We start from the raw sequence: 16015 nt of genomic DNA, 5'->3' as shown, positions 1-16015 counted from the left end.
TGCCTCCGGTTCCCGCACCAAACAGCCCAGATTCAAAAGATTGTGGACCAATGTGTTGGGTGCCAGGCTATGAAACCCAGCAAAAGGGGACTCCTACATACAGGTACACGGGTACAGGGGAGGGCGCCAGGACGGAGCTGGGAAGTGGATTTCACTGAGGTGAAGCCAGGAAGGTATGGGTATAGGTATTTGTTGGTTCTGATAGACACCTTCTCAGGCTGGGTAGAAGCTTTTCCTACAAAACGAGAGACTGCTCAGGTTGTAGCTAAGGTTTTGCTGGAGGAAATCATACCCAGATATGGCATCCCTGAAACTCTAGGTTCTGATAACGGTCCGGCTTTCATCAGTAATGTCCTACAAGGGCTGGCCCGGGCAGTGGACTAATTGGAAACTGCATTGTGAATATAACCCCCAGAGCTCAGGGAAGGTAGAAAGAATGAATCGGACCCTGAAGGAGACCTTATCTAAATTAGCCATTGAGACTGGCAGAGACTGGGTGGCCCTCCTACCCTATGCCATCTTCCGGGTTCGAAATTCACCATATGTGCATGGATTGACACCTTTTGAAATTCTATACGGGGCTCTGCCCCCCATTATTGTCCAAACCCTACCGGACCAAGACCCCAGTACAGCCCCAAATTACTTGGCCAGCTTAAAAGCCCTACAGGAGGTCCAACATGAAATCTGGCCTCGTCCTTAGTTGCCTCATATAAGGGTTTTGCCAGTTCAGCATACCCCAATATCCACAGCCAGCAGTAGCCCGCCGTCCCCAGGAACTCGCAGACTTCTCGAGCTGAGGTGGGGATGGGGAGTCTGAGAATAGTTTCTTTCATAGCATTCGTTAACCATCTGGTTCCCTCTTTTAGTTCATACCCCAGGCAGGTGACTGTCTACAAATTTGAGCCTTCTTTGCACTGGCCCGATAGCCTAACTTCCCCAGCTCCTGGAGGAGGTCTCCAGTGGCTTGCCAGCACTCAGCTTCAGATGCAGCTGCCAGAAGCAAGTCATCTACATACTGCAAAAGTGTGACGGAACTGTAGCTCCAGCAATATGAGTCCAGATCCTGATTAAGAGCCTCATTGAACAGAGTAGGGGAGTTTTTGAAAACTTGTGGAAGTCTAGTCCATGTTAACTGTCCAGGGGTCCCCGTATTTTCATCATGCCATTCGAAGGCAAAAATGTGTTGACTGTTGGGTGCCAGGGCTATGTTAAAAAAAGCATCTTTCAAGTCCAAAGTGGTATACAAAACATGGGAGGGGGGCAAATGCTCAGCAAGGCATAGGGGTTGGGGACTGTGGGGTGGATGTCCTCAACCCTCTTGTTTACTTCCCTTAAATCTTGGACTGGCCTATAGTCTTTTCCCCCGGATTTCTTAACGGGGAGAAGTGGAGTGTTCCAAGCAGAACAGCAGGGCCATAATATTCTGGCCTCCAGGAGATGGTTTATGTGAGGGGCAATCCCCCTCCATGCCTCGGAAGACATGGGATACTGATGGACTCGGATGGGCTGAGCCGAAGCCTTGATCTCTATTATTACCGGGGCTCGATGTTCTGCCAGCCCCACACCTGCTATTTCTTTCCAAGCCTGGGGGAAGGTTTGAATCCAATAAGCCATTTCAGGGGACCACTCAATAGGTTTCGGGGGAGGGTCCCACAAGGAGAACAAGTGATGTTCATCCTCGAGAGACATGGTCAAGACTTGGAGGGGCTGTCCTTGTCCATCTGTCACTTTGATACCGTCCGGCTAAAAGTGAATGTGAGCCCTCACCTTAGTTAGCAGATTGCGTCCCAGAAGGGGGGCAGGGCACTCAGGAATGACCAGAAAGGAATGGGTCACCTGATGTCAGCCCAAATCCACCTGACGTTTGCTAGTCCATTGATATGCCTTGGATCCAGTGGCTCCCTGCACAAGGATAATTCTCTGGGACAGTGGCTCAGTAGGTTTATTGAGGACTGAATATTGGGCTCCTGTGTCCACCATGCATCTCACGGGCTTCCCCTCCACATATATGGTTACCCAAGACTCGAGGAGGGGGTCCGAGTCCCGTGCCCTCCAGTCACTGTCCATTCCAGCTAACAGGACTCGGGCATCATTATTGGGCCTGCTATTTGGTCCCGGGCGACCCTGGAGTTTGGGACATTCCTTCTTCCAGTGTCCATATTCCTTACAATAGGCACATTGTCCCTGGTCTAGCCTGGGTCTATCTCTTCGGGGACGTGTGGGGCCGGTCCGTCCAGAACTTGGTCCGGCCAGACCCTGGACTCCTGCTAGCAATATCTTAGCCATCTCTTTTTGCTGTTTCTTGTTTTCCTTACTCTGGTGTTCCCTGTCCTCCTTCCGAATCCTTTCTTGTAGTTCCTGAATCTCCTTCCTGATTCTATCCTCTCATTCTTCTGGGGTTTCTCGGGTGTTAAAAACCCTTTCAGCTACTTTCATCAGATCCCAGATAGTCATTTCCCCAAGTCCTTCCTGCTTATATAGTTTCTTCCTAATATCAGGGGCAGCCTGATTTATGAAGGACATTATCACAGCTGACTGATTCACCTCCGCTAGTGGGTCTAGGGGGGTATACTGTCTGTATGCATTGTAAAGACGCTCAAGGAATGCGGCTGGGCTTTCATTTTCCCCCTGCATTATTGCCTTTACCTTAGCCAAATTGGTAGGGCGGTGTGCTGCCGCCCGGAGGCCTACCATAAGAGTCTGGCGGTAGACCCAGAGACGCTCCCTACCTTCTGTGGTCCCATAGTCCCAGTCAGGTCTGTTTAAAGGAAAATGATCATCAATCAGGTTTGGCAGGGTGTTCGGTTGCCCATTGTCGCCGGGGACATTCTTTCTGGCTTCAGTGAGAATCCGCTCCCATTCCTCGGTGGTGAATAGGGTCTTAAGGAGCTGCTGACAGTCATCCCATGTGGGACTATAAGTATGCAAAACAGACTCGAACAGATCAGTCAGGCCTCTAGGGTCCTCAGAAAAAGGATGATTCTGGGCTTTCCAGTTGTACAGGTCACTACTTAAAAAAGGCCAATACTGATAGGTGCATCCCCCATCGGGGCCAACACCACCCGGGCCCGCACCGGGAGGATGGGGGGCCCGGTGAAAGTGGAGGAGGGCTCCTCCTCTGGGGTTTCTTCTCGCTGCCTACGGGGCCTAAGTCCCCTCGCCAGTCCGGAGACCGGAGCAGGGGGTGCAGACGGGGAGGCTGATGAGTGGGGAGGCTCAGAGGAGCCATCTGCCTCTGGCTGGAGTGGTGCGGCAGCGGCATATGGCGGGGGATTTACTTCACAATCTAAGTCTATCAAGGATGGATGGAGAGTTGGGTCTTCCTGCAGAATAGGCTTCTTAGGGGAATTAACGGGAGTGGGGGTGTTCCCCGACACGGCCAGTACTGCGGGCCGGTCTGTAGGTGCTCCATGGATAAATGGCCGCAGCCAGGAAGGGGGGGTCTTCTACTAAAGTCTGCCACATAAGGACGTAGGAATACTGATCAGGGTGGCCATGAAGACCGGGTCTATTAATGGCATCTTGGACCTTCTTAATCGTGTCCAAGGAGAAGGTACCTTCAGGAGGCCAGCCTACATTAAAGGTTGGCCATTCTGCTGAGCAAAGGGTGTCAAACTTACCTTTCTTAATTTTCACGCCATAATTGTGTCCCTTAGCGCGGATTTCTGAAAAATGACTCAGAAGAAGGGTCTTAGGAGTTACCTGAGCCTGTCCCATGATGATCAGGAGAGAGGGACAGAGGAGACAGCAAAGAACAAAAGAGACAATTCCAGCAGACAAACAAATTCGCACAGGACTCTCTAACATACACAAGTACCGGCCGGTCAACCAGACTACTCTCACAGGCACACTTCCATTCACACCAGATTCAGGATCCTTACCCAAAGACCGCCCAAACGGCGTCCACTGAGGATGCTGGTGGGGCTCCTGACTGTCGGGGATGTCTCCCACGACTTCCAATAGTGAAGCCTCCAGGGCTGTAACCCCTTCCTTCCACTCAATGAGAATTCTCAACCAAATTCAGATGGGGACTCTAAGTCCCTCCAAACAGAGGTGGCCAATCCTCCTTCCGCGGTCTTTCCCAATTAAACCTTGGTATCGGAGGCCGTTTGTTCCTCTCAGGGGCTGAGATCTCGGTGGGACCTCCAGATGTTAGGGTCCGAGGTTGACCACCCCTCAGAGGAACAAAAAGACACTCACGATAATGTAAGCCACAAAGCGAGGTTTATTTCCAGCCAGCTGGGGTCCGGGTATCCGCCGGACGCAGTGGGTTTCAACATGAACCCCGAATACAAAATTCAGGCTGCTTTTATATTTTTTTAGACATTAGTCACGGTCACACAGCAATTTTTATGGTCCCTGGGGTCACATATTTCTGATATCACCCACATCTTGGTGGTGGGGCAAGATTACTTGAAGATTATTTATCAGGAATTTGGTAAACACCAGGTGTCTCAACTCATTGACTCACATACTGTTTTAGCAAGATTAACCAGAAACAGTCCCTGTTCCCAGAAACCATCCCACCTCCCTTAGTTCCAGTAAGTGGTGGCTTGGGTCATGTTAGCCATGGCCGGTTTCAGGCTGAGTGGGCTGCAAGCCTCAAAGGTACCCTAACATTTGTACCCTAACACACATAAGTGACTACCGGATTCCAGATTTTCTTTTATTACCAGGATTCAACCCACACACAGTTTTAATTTCTTTATCTACTTAGAAATGCAAACATCAGAGCCACTTATTTTTCATCCTAATTATTATTGTTGCTATTTTTAGAACTTCAAGTCTGCAAAAATCCAGCAGCCTGGGCAACCTGAAGAAAGAGATATCAGATGGGGTGGATTTTGTATTTTGCCTCTTACCTTAGGAACAAAAAATTTAGAGATCTGCACCTTTTCCCATTTTGCAAATAAAAGTCTTAAGAAGAGTTTGTGGTTTCTCTAATGGGAAATTATTAACTGTCATGGTACAGTTAACAGTAATTACTATGTATAAATACAAAGAATTGAAACCAAAAATTGAGACTTTAATAAAACATTGTAGAAAGTAAATGAAACTAAGAATTATGTAGCTTAGAAGTGATGTGATCTTTTTCTTTTTTACAGAAGTATACATAACAAATTCTAAATATATAAAAGATTTCTTTAGCGCCTTAAATATCGTTGTTTTGAACAGGAAAAGGCTTCTATTCGGAAGCCTTTTTCTAACCAAATTAAAGTACAAAAGCGTTTTTCATTATTATTGCATGTAAATTGCTTAAATGTTTTTATAAACTAAAATTCTCAGAATTCCCAAAACATGCTAACTGAAATCATCTCTACACAAAGGTCAGCCACATTCTGCATGCTTCCACATCTATGAATATCCAGAATAGATAAATCCATAGAGACAGATTGCAGGTTGGTGGAAGCAGTGGTAAGAGGAGGGAAATAGGGAGAAATGGCACAATTGTGAGAAGGCTGGCTTTAGAAAGATGGAAATGTTTTGGAACTAGATGGGGTGGTGGTTGCACGGCATCAGTAGTACTAAATTCCACTAAATTAACTCAATTAACTTTAAAATAGTTAATTTTTTGTTATGTGAATTCCACCTCTATCAGTCATGAGAAAACTGAACTCATGGTCACGCTACTTGATGATCTCAGTGACTGTATGAACTTCTCAGGCTTCACAGAAATCCCTTTTAGATGGCCAGTGGTTCATTTTATACAGTCATCGTCCATTTGAAGCCAGCATTGTAGTATTTGTAAAGATATCAGCAGCTGCTCCAGGTCTTCTTTCCTGTGGTTTTCTACTATGACCCTTGTAAAGGTTCCAGTTGTATAGACAGGCTAATTTCAGGTGCAGTCTCTTGACTGTCAGCTCTTAGCGTCTGATCATTGCAGACAGAACTGGCAAAGCAGTCATGGAGACAGCTGTCACTGAGGTCCTGTTTGTCTGTCACTGCAGTGAATGGTGAAAGGATTTGGCATCAGTGTTGAGACACAGATAATAACAGCACTCTGTTGTAAGCAGTAGATAATGTAGAGCAAAGTCGCCACCTTAAAGGCCTTTGTGCCCTGGCCCTTTTCTCCACTTCTGCAAAAGAAAGAAATAGAAAGCAAGCAATGTTAGGGAAATGAGAACATATAAGCAGAAGAATCTCTGGGTAATACTTAAACATATCAATATATCACCACAATTACCAATTCAAGTCATCAGAAAGTTCAAAATAAACAGTTGCTGATTCTACTCTCATTATTCTTTAAGAACAGTGTTTAGAATAGCTAGAGTAGGATGTCCTTATATCGCTAGGGTAAAAGTGGGTTAGTTAATGCCTGCTTTATAGGAGAATTATGCCAGGCTTCTATTGATGTCCTTGTAACATAGACTGTGAACTGTATCATAACTGTATCATAGCTAGAAAAATAAGAAATTTGCTATTCAAGTTATGTAATATCTGTGCTTTTTGAGGACTGAGGCAAACAAAATTAAAATAAAACTTGAATTTCTATATTTATCTTAAATAGTTAAAGCCCTAAGTACATTGATTATAGATTAATGATGGACATCTTTGTCTTGCTGCTGCTGGGGGTTTTTGTTTGTTTTTTTTGCAGTACTGGAGATTGAACTCAGGGCCTCGCACTTGCTAGGCAAGCACTCTACCACATGAGCCGTGCTGTCAGCCCTTTTGCTTAGTTTGTTTTTCAGACAGGGTCTCAGCTAACTTTCCTTGGGATGGCTCCAAATGTGATCCTCCTGTACCCTCCTCCCAAGTAGTGGGGATTATAGGCCTGTACTACCACACCCAGCCCTCTGCTCCTGCCTATAAGGTAGCATTTAGAAAGGCTTTTTTAACCTCTAATATGCCATTCAATACTAGGAATCAGTTATTCTCTTAAATAAAGTCGTCTCTGTAACATGCTGTAATGTTTCATGTGGAGCCTGACCTGCCTTGATGATTACACATGCTAATGCTCTTTCATCATTGTCACCTCTCTCAGGATAAAGCTCCAGTAGAAAGTCACACATTTGGAAGCCTCCCTCCCAAACTTCCAGGACACCATGCCTCTGTGGATGACAACCCCTTTGGCACTTGAGAAGCCAGATCGTCCTTTGGCCGGGGGTTTTTTAAAATCAAAAGTAGCAAGAGGACAGCAAGTGCACCAAACCTGGGTATGTGTGGCCAAAATACCTGTGCTGTAATCAGCTGGAGTCCCATCCCTTCCCTTCTCTTACACATCCACCTATATATTTCTTTCTCATCAGTAAAGGTGAATGACTTGGGGGAAAGTTAGCAAAAGATACTTCAGTGGGCTTAACTTAGCAGTGAAAAGATATACTGACCTCGCCCTGACCTTCTCCTGTGGCATAGACCATGAAAAACCTAAAACCATGAATCTTTGCAGTTTCATTTTAGACAGTTTCCATCCATTCTGATGGGATAAGGTAACCCTGTGTGGACAACCCTGGTGGAGTCTGTGTGTAACCTCAGAAGCACAGTGCATGCCAGTCCTCCACTGTGTATATCCTGAGGAGGAGTCTCATCTGTGTTTCATTTTGTCACCCTCCTGTGTTCTCTCCATTGGGCTGCGTGTGATTGTGTGCGTTGTTGGGATATCTGAAGATCGTAAACGAAGTGCCAGTGCACCTTCCTTAGGTATTGTACCCTTGCATGCTAGCCTTCACCAGTGCTGTGCTCCAAACCCATCTAATCCCCGCTCTTGGCCTCTCTGATCTCTAGAAAGCAAGCTGGCAGCAATCAGAAGACATAGTTCTCTACTCCAGAGTGTTCCTTCCATCTTCGGCTAAAGCAGACGTCATACTCCTTAGAGTCTTTGCTTCCAAACCCACATGCTGTTTTAAGCAATGCTATTGACACCTTGTGAGCAGCCCTGAGAAGCCCTTCAAGTGCCCAGCAGTCCATGAAGTATGGGGCAGGAATGTGCATGCATCATACATCCCAGCTCTTGACACATAACATCACACAGTAGCTCCCTCGTCCTTGCAGTCCCTTCTCCATGTGCTCATTTTCCCCCCAAAAATGTTTGAGCCAGGTAGGGAGGATTGTAGGAGAAACTGAAGATGATAGTTTACACTTACTTATCTTAGGAGAACATCCTTCTGACATTTTATTGCTTTGAGACAGAGATAATATTTAGTGATGTCAGAGGTAACTTTGTGTGTTATCTAAGGAGTTGGCCAGAAAGTGGTTTTCCTCTTTGTGGGGCAATGAGCAGTAACGGGGAACAGAAAAAAGTCCTCAAGAGAAAAAAGATACAATGCTTTTTAAACGAAAGGTGAGCAAGGCAATGTTTTTAGAGGTACCCAACCCCCCCTTAGGTTTTCCCATTCAATGCTGTCACCTTACATAGATATCCACATATCTATTCATATGGACTAGCTAAGTGACATTACTTTCTTTGTGCATTAAATGTTTAGAATGAGCACTGGATGCACACAATAAGCTGATTCATCCAGACAGCTATTTCCAAATAGTCTTCCATCTTTCTGGAAGAACTGTTGTCCATGCTTAGAGGCAAATGCTGCTTACTATAACCTGTAATCACGGCCTGCTTGTAGAAAAGTCAACTTTTGCAACTGTGTATCTTGCTGAAACACTGACTCTGTGATTTTTGAACAACTTTTTCTTTCCTTTATAAAACATAAAAGTCTCACATTGAGAAACATAGGAGCCCTTGTGTTTGCTAGTGTGTGATTGTCCACTAGGGACAGCTAAAGGAACTCAAGTAATTCAGACTTGGAGATCTGGCAGTGCCAACTGGGGATATTCTTTTCTTTCTTTCTTTTTTTTTGGCAGTACTGGGGTTTGAACTCAGGGCCTCACACTTGCTACATAGGTGCTCTGCCACTTGAAATTTGAGCCCTCTTCAGGATGGGATATTATTCTTTCAAGGTAAAATCAAGAAGCACTAATTTTATGTCAGAAGAAAAGCATCTACATATCCAGTTCATTTTTTTCTCAGTGCCTAAGACTTTCTCAGATGGGATAAATTATTTTTGAAGGGACAGTACTGGAGTTTGTTCTCAAGGCTTTGTACTTCCAAGACACTCTACCACTGAGACACAGCAGTAGCCCTTTTGCCTTAGTTATTTTTTGAATAGAGTCTTGCTTTTATGCCTGGACCAGTCTGGACTGTTGTCGACCTATTTATGCTTCCCTACTAGCTGAGATGACAGGCATGTGCCACCATCCCCAGCTTTTTATTGGTGAATTGGGTCTTTCTAACTTTTTGCCTTGCCTGGCCTCAAACACTGATCCTGAGCAGGTAAGATTACAGATGTGAGCCACCATACCTAGGTGATAAATTTCGAAAATACAAAATTGCTAATACTTGGTAATTGATTGGATCTAAATGCCAAAGGAGAAGAAAAAATTAAAATGAGCTAGAGTTTGGATTGGAACAACAGGAGAATATTAATTAAATGCCAAATAAGAAAAATTGAGATAGGAGAAGACCCTCAGGGAAATTGAACGCACTAGATGTTCCTGGCACATTGCACTGGGAACATGTACAGACGTTCAGAAATTGGAGCTGGGGAAGAGGGACTGGAGGAATGGCTCAAGAGAGAGAGCACCTGCCTAGCAAGCATGAGGTCCAGAGTTCAAACCCCAGTACCACCAACAACAAAAATGAAACTGGGAGAGAAATCAGGCCCAGAAATTTTGATGCACCTGCTTCTGAATCAGTAAAGCCTTCATTTGTGCTGAGCTTGGAGTGGGTGAGCTTGTCAAGAGATCCAAAAGAGGTGACAAAGTACCTGCCTAGCAAGCACGAGGCCAAGTTAAAACTGCAGTACTGGAGTGAAATGGAGGAAGAAAACAGTATGCTACACAAAGAAGAAACTATCAGATGACATCTAAGAGCATGTTGTGACAGAAGCGAAAGGTGATGGTGATTTTAATGGAAGTAGGAGGTAGTCAGTGGTACCAACTGACCATCAAGATTGGTACCATCAAGATTGAGAATAAACTCAAGGAAAGCGTATGTCAGGGGCTGAGAATGTAGTTCAGGGGCAGAACACTTGGTTAGCTTGTGTCAGGCCCTAAGTCCAATCGCCAGTATTGCCTAAAAAGAAACAAAAAAGGAAGGACTATGACATTCCTGTCCCATTTAATCTCAAAGAGAATTTAAGTTAATTAACTACACAAGAGAAAACTCTAAAAAACACACATTCACATTCCATTTTTCATATTTACAGGGTGATCTCTGTAATTCATTGATTTATAGACCAACAGAAGAAGAATTCTTAACAGTTGCTAAAACCAAGAAGGCTAATAGCTAATCATGTTCATTCCATAGTTTAAAATTCATCAGGTCTTTATTCTGTTCTTGGAATAGCTGAAACAGAAAAGGAGATAGCGGAACACTTAGATTTGGCTGGTACATCTTTTCGGGCCAAAGACTCACAGGGGACCGTCCATTCCAGATGTCTCCACCATCTCCAGATTCCAGAAAGAAATCCAGAGGTATCATGAGACTCTTCAGAAAGTAAGTGAAACAGAGAATAGGTGGGTGGTTCTTGTCTCACACATTGCTCAATGTAGGGGTACAAAGAAAATTGGCTGAAAATGGTTACCAAATTAGAAGTCTTTCACATTCTTTTTTGTAAGAAAGATTATGATTTGGGATTGTTAATTCATTGGGCCTTAGTTAATGTTTAAATTCAAATATCTTCTTTAAAACACCTTCTGGGGCTGTCAGTGTGGCTCAAGTGATAGAGCACTGTCTAGCAAACATGAGGCCCTGACTTCAAACCCCAGAACCACTGAAAAGAAAAAACAAAAAAGCATGTTCTGATTAACTGTAAAGTCTAAGGCTTGCTTAGGTCTAATTCACAGTCATCTATGTTGTGTGTTCATCAGACTTAGGAGAAGTCAATCAACCTCATTCAACCCAGAAGACATGTCTGAACCTGAATTCAAAAGAGAAGGGACAAGGGCAACTGCAGGGTCCCGACTGGGTTGGTCTTGAGATTTGGGACAGTCCAACAAGTAAGAACAGCCAAGTGAATGGACGTCAGCATCTCCAACCAAGCATCAAGGCCTTGTGAACATCTGCAGTATTGGGACTGTCTTTGGGTTAACTCATCAAGCCATGGCTTCCTGCTGTGCCCAGTGGAGGGATCTGTCATCTTTAGAGCAGTGTGGTTTGTCAGTGGTTGATAGTTGCTATGCAGAAGATGAAGGCTGTGTGAGCTATGTGAGGTATCAGTGACATCTCTACTAGAATGATTCTTACACTTAAATTTTACACAGCTAATAATTACATTAGTAACACTCTAAAGCATTGCCTTGGAAAGGTACCATAGCCTAGTAGAGTTTAAAAAAAAACCCACTATGTTCTACAATCAGAGTGCTTAGATTTGGTTTTTGGCCAGCCAGGTAACATTGAGCAATGACTTGCATGCTCTATATCTCAACCTTACCATCATCATTATCATAATTAGTACCTACCCCAAAAGACAATTCTAAAGATTAAATGAGTCAGCCAGGCATCGGTGGCTCACACCTGTAATCCTAGCTACTTGGGAGCTGACATTGGGAGAATCGCAGTTCAAGGCCAGCTCAGGCAAAAAGTGCTCAAGACCCTGTCTCAAAATAACCAGTGCAAAATGGACTGGAGTGTGGCTCAAGTAGTAGAAACCCTAAGTTCAAACCCCAGTCTCACAGAAAAAAAAAAAAAAAAACTTAGTTACTACATGTTAAGTATCTGGGGCAAGTGATGACCATTCACTAAGCATTAGAGATTAATGCAGTCTTTGAAAGCTCTTAAAGACAAACCCTGTCAGAATTCTTAGGCTTATCAAGACCTTGCAATTGTTTACCTATTAGGACTCTAAGAACTTTTCTTATTCCCTTATCAAGGTGTAGAGCTGGTTTAGAACTAACTACACTGACCTACTGAGCATAAAAGGGTGGGGTTGGCAAACAGCAGTACAGGCCTTGATACCAAACCTTTTAAAATGGCTATAAATACCTATAAACGCAGGTGGAGCCCTGGACCCAGGTTTCATTAAGGAGGAAATTCTTTCGCCTTTTTCAAATACCAAATGGTCACGTTTGCCATATGTTTTCTTTGAACACAGTAAAGGAATTCCCTGTGCTATTAAAAATATTTTAAAATCATATTCATCTTCACTTTGTGTTTCAGTAAAAGAAAACAAATTTTGCCTTGGTTTTTCTTCCCTCTCTTGGTGAGAGTGTATTATCCTCTTCCTACTGATTGCCGGTGAGAGAGAAACCACAGTTCTGCCAAAGTTATTCAAGTTAGACTTGAATTTCCTTCAATTCAACTGAGTGTTATCTATTTGGAAGTATACCCTTCAAACAGCATGGTAGGGTCTGGCGCAGTGGCTTACATTGTTTCAACTTGGTGTCTTTCTATAGAATTTGTTCTTGCTAACTCACATTGAATCTTTTGTTGTTTCATTTGAAATGAAGGCAATGATCTTGGAAGGAAACTTTCAACTCTAGTGCTATCTCCTCCTCCTCTAAATATGTACTAAAAATTAAGCTTTTCATGGTCAAATGTGTATCATCAGAGGATTTCCATGTCTGTTGAACGTGTAGTTGTTTCTCATACCATTCTTCATTTTCCTATAGTGACTCGGATATGCCATTTCCAAATGGGCCAAGGAGCAAGTTCGCAATTGGCTTTCAGAAAAAGGCTTGGGGTCCTACCTGAATTCTGGCAAGCACTGGATTGTATCTGGCCAAACACTTTTGCAGGATTCTCAACAAGATCTAGAGAAGGTGACTGTTTTCTCTTTTCATTTACAAAATCCTGAGAGAAAGGGTATGAATATAAGATTGTTTTACATTCCAAAGAGGGGTATGGGTGAGATCAGCATTTCTGCTCTTGAAAAAATTTGAGTTTTCAGGTGCTTCATGCTTATCTCTTCTGACAAACTTAAAAGGTAGGGTCTAGTCTTAATGATTCTTTATGGACACTTAAGCCATAAGTGATGGCTTATCTAATGTTATAGCCACAATAATAAACTGTAAGATCATATGTTCAAAATCATTTTATGGCCTTTTCACTGACTTATCTTTTCAATGTAACATATTGCAATTCAACTTTACTTTGCAAAAGGAAAAAGGCACCCTGCATTTTGAGTCCCAGATATTTAATATTTTGTACAAAATAAATGAAATTCCTATTATACATGCTACATTTCCTGTCTTACAAAGAAAATGAGTCACTAAAGTAATTGTGGTCTTGGCTATCTAGCAGCCTCTTATTCAGCAACATCTTACTAGCCTCAGTTAGTATTCTACTTTAATGTAGAATGGGTTTACGTACACACCTAAGGTAGTATTCTAATCTAATGCAGAATTAGATCTTTAATGCTAGCTTCATTTAGGAGAAATTTGCATCTTTGCCAGTGGATCCAGTCAGTATAGATAAGAATTATAAGGTCAGTCTTTCTGTTTATTGTTTCAGAAACTTGGAATCAGGCATTCACTTCATCGAAAGAAACTGCAGCTGGCACTGCAAGCCCTGGGATCCAAAGAAGAAACAAATCACGGAAAGCTGGATTTCAACTGCGTCACTAGTAAGAGGTTTTCATGCTTAAAAAATAATAACTATTGCCGTTTTTTCTTTTTAGTCCCCAAACAAGTGTTTATAGCCCAGTAATGATACTAGTTTCTCTTCTTTAGGATGGTTGGATGATATTGGTCTCCCCCAGTATAAGACCCAGTTTGATGAAGTGCAGGTGGATGGTCGAATGCTACATTACATGACTGTTGTAAGTGATTCTCCATTGGGATTCGAAGAAGTAAATTTTTTTCTCTGAGAAGCACGGAAACAGAGTAGTCAAAAACTAGTGTGTTCGTTCACAGGGGTTCCACTGGAGTTTAAAGGTTGAGGAGTCAGTAGGAAAGTCAAAGTCATAGGGCTTGGTGATTGTAACAGCTTCAAGATAATTTGAAACCCCAATGTAAGCTAGGCAAAACTTAATTTAAACCAGCCTCCCCAGAAGGTTGTTTTGGTTTTGTTTTTCTGGTTTTTTGGGCATGTTTGTTTTTTTCTTTTTGCTGTACTGAGATTTGAACTCAGCGCCCAGCACTTGCTGGGCAGGCACTCTACAGCCCCAGAAGCTTGACTTTTATACATAATAAACAAATTAAATATTGAAGTACACACCTTGAATGAGTAAATTTGCACACTCAGCACTTTTGGTTGTATATTGTTTTGAGACAGGTTCTTTGCTGGGGCTGGCCTCGAACTCTCAATCCTTCTGCCTTCTCTTCCTGAGTAGCTGGAATTATACGCATGAGCCATTAGGCCTGGCTTCATAAAGATAGTTCTGAGATAGAGCTAAAAGCTAGTGGCTCACAACTATAATCCTAGCTACTCAGGAGGAAGAGATCAGGAGGATCATGGTTCGAGGCCAGCCTGGGAAAATAGTTTGCAAGACCCTATCTGGAAAGTACTCAACACAAAAAAGGGCTGATGGAGTGGTTCAAGTTGTAGAACAACTGCCTAGCAAATCCAGGGCCCTGAGTTTAAACCCCAGTACCACCACCACCAAAAAAAAAAAAAAAAAAGATATTTCTAAGATAGAATGTGAAGCTTTGTAACACTAGTAGTTTCTGTGTTATGTGTCCCTATGCAGTGACCAAGGCCTCCCTTTGACCTGATATCCACAAAGACTTGTCTTCTCCTTTCACTTTCCTTGGACACCAGTTGCTTGAAAAGCTTCTCCCTTAGCTCAGTTCTTCCAGAGAAGGAGTTACTGGGGTAAAGGAGAACAGAGAACAACTAGACTTTTCCTTTAGTTTCTTCACCATTGGACATTTGTAGCTTCTAGCCAGTGAGCAGAAGTACAGTTGTGCTCACTTTAAAGCAATAAGAGAGATTGTTTCCAGGAGAACTTGGTTCTAGATTCCATAGTACAATTCATGTTCTACGGAGGATACTTTCATTTAACATTTTGTAAATGAGGCTATTAATACCACAGGTATCTTCTTTGGTAAATAAGTGGAAAAGTGGAAGTTTAACCAGCTAACTTAGGTGGGAATTTCTCGATTTTAAACAAATTCGAAGTTTGCTTTTTTGATTTTGTTTTGTTTTACAACTGGGATTTGAACTCAGGACCTCAAGCTTGCTAGACAGGCACTGTACTACTTGAGCTACAAAAGTCAGTCCTTTTTCATGCTGGCTGTTTTTGAGATAAGGTTTTGCTAACTCTTTGCCCAGGATGGCTTTGAACCTCGATCCTCCTGATCTCTGCCTCCTGAGTAGCTAGGAATACAGGCGTGAGCCACTGGCTTCCAGCCAAATTTGAAGTTTAGCTGGTGGTATTTGTTTTCTTCTCTTATCATTGAACCAAGGTCCTTATGTTGGCGGAAACGTTGTGCAAACTTGCAGGAATAGACTCATATGTTGTAGTATGTCCCATATTTACTGTTCAGCATCTTCCTCATACTAATACTCAATTCTCAACCACTCAGAGTGAGTGCTATTCTCTTTAGATGAGGAAACAAAGGAATCCAGACGTTAGGTAACTTAACCAGGTTTACACAGTTAGTAAGTAGTAGGAGTCACTACTTCAAACAAGGCTGGTTTCAGATCCATCTCTTACTAGCTGACTTTTCTGCCTGGAACACATTCAGTACCTATTGCCCTGCCTATCTAGGTGTGAGCATGTTCCCCTGGGAAAGTGAGCAGATTCAGGCTTAAAATCAAGGCATATATGCATAGCTTTCATGGCTAAAAACAATAGTAAATTACTTTAGAAAATTTGACCCCCCCAAGTCCTAAGTCATAAGACATCTATTTTAATAAGTTGTCCTGGAGTGGATCCTGAAACAAAAAAAGGATCTTAGTGGAAAAACTGGTGAAAAATAAGAAATAAATATTCCCAAAAATCTATACTTATTACCTAGGTGAATTTCTTAGTTTTGATAAATGCATCATAGTTTTATAAGATAGCAGTATTGGGGAATCTGGATAAAGAATATACAGAACTTTATACTATTTAGCAACTCTTTGTAAACCTAAAAT

At 42.9% G+C, this 16015-nt stretch overlaps 1 protein-coding gene and 1 long non-coding RNA gene across 3 annotated transcripts in view; both read left to right on the top strand.

The window, feature by feature from the left end:
• Positions 1-10729, top strand: part of LOC141410443 (liprin-beta-1-like) — a 44235-nt gene extending 33506 nt beyond the window's left edge. For both annotated transcript variants that reach the window (XM_074083078.1, XM_074083076.1), the window contains 3 exons: positions 6983-7154; positions 7606-7638; positions 10343-10729. The gene's annotated coding sequence lies outside the window, so the exon portion shown is untranslated. The remainder of the gene's footprint in view (positions 1-6982; positions 7155-7605; positions 7639-10342) is intronic.
• Positions 10730-12615: 1886 nt separating this feature from the next.
• LOC141410438 (uncharacterized) lies at positions 12616-13786 on the top strand. The gene is made up of 3 exons (XR_012450801.1): positions 12616-12756; positions 13448-13559; positions 13666-13786. It is a non-coding gene; the product is annotated as an uncharacterized lncRNA (long non-coding RNA).
• Positions 13787-16015: the final 2229 nt, after the last annotated feature.

Source organism: Castor canadensis, chromosome 8, assembly GCF_047511655.1.
Source record: "Castor canadensis chromosome 8, mCasCan1.hap1v2, whole genome shotgun sequence".
NCBI classification, from domain to species: Eukaryota; Metazoa; Chordata; class Mammalia; order Rodentia; family Castoridae; genus Castor; species Castor canadensis.
This window is presented reverse-complemented; position numbering and strand designations above follow the sequence as displayed.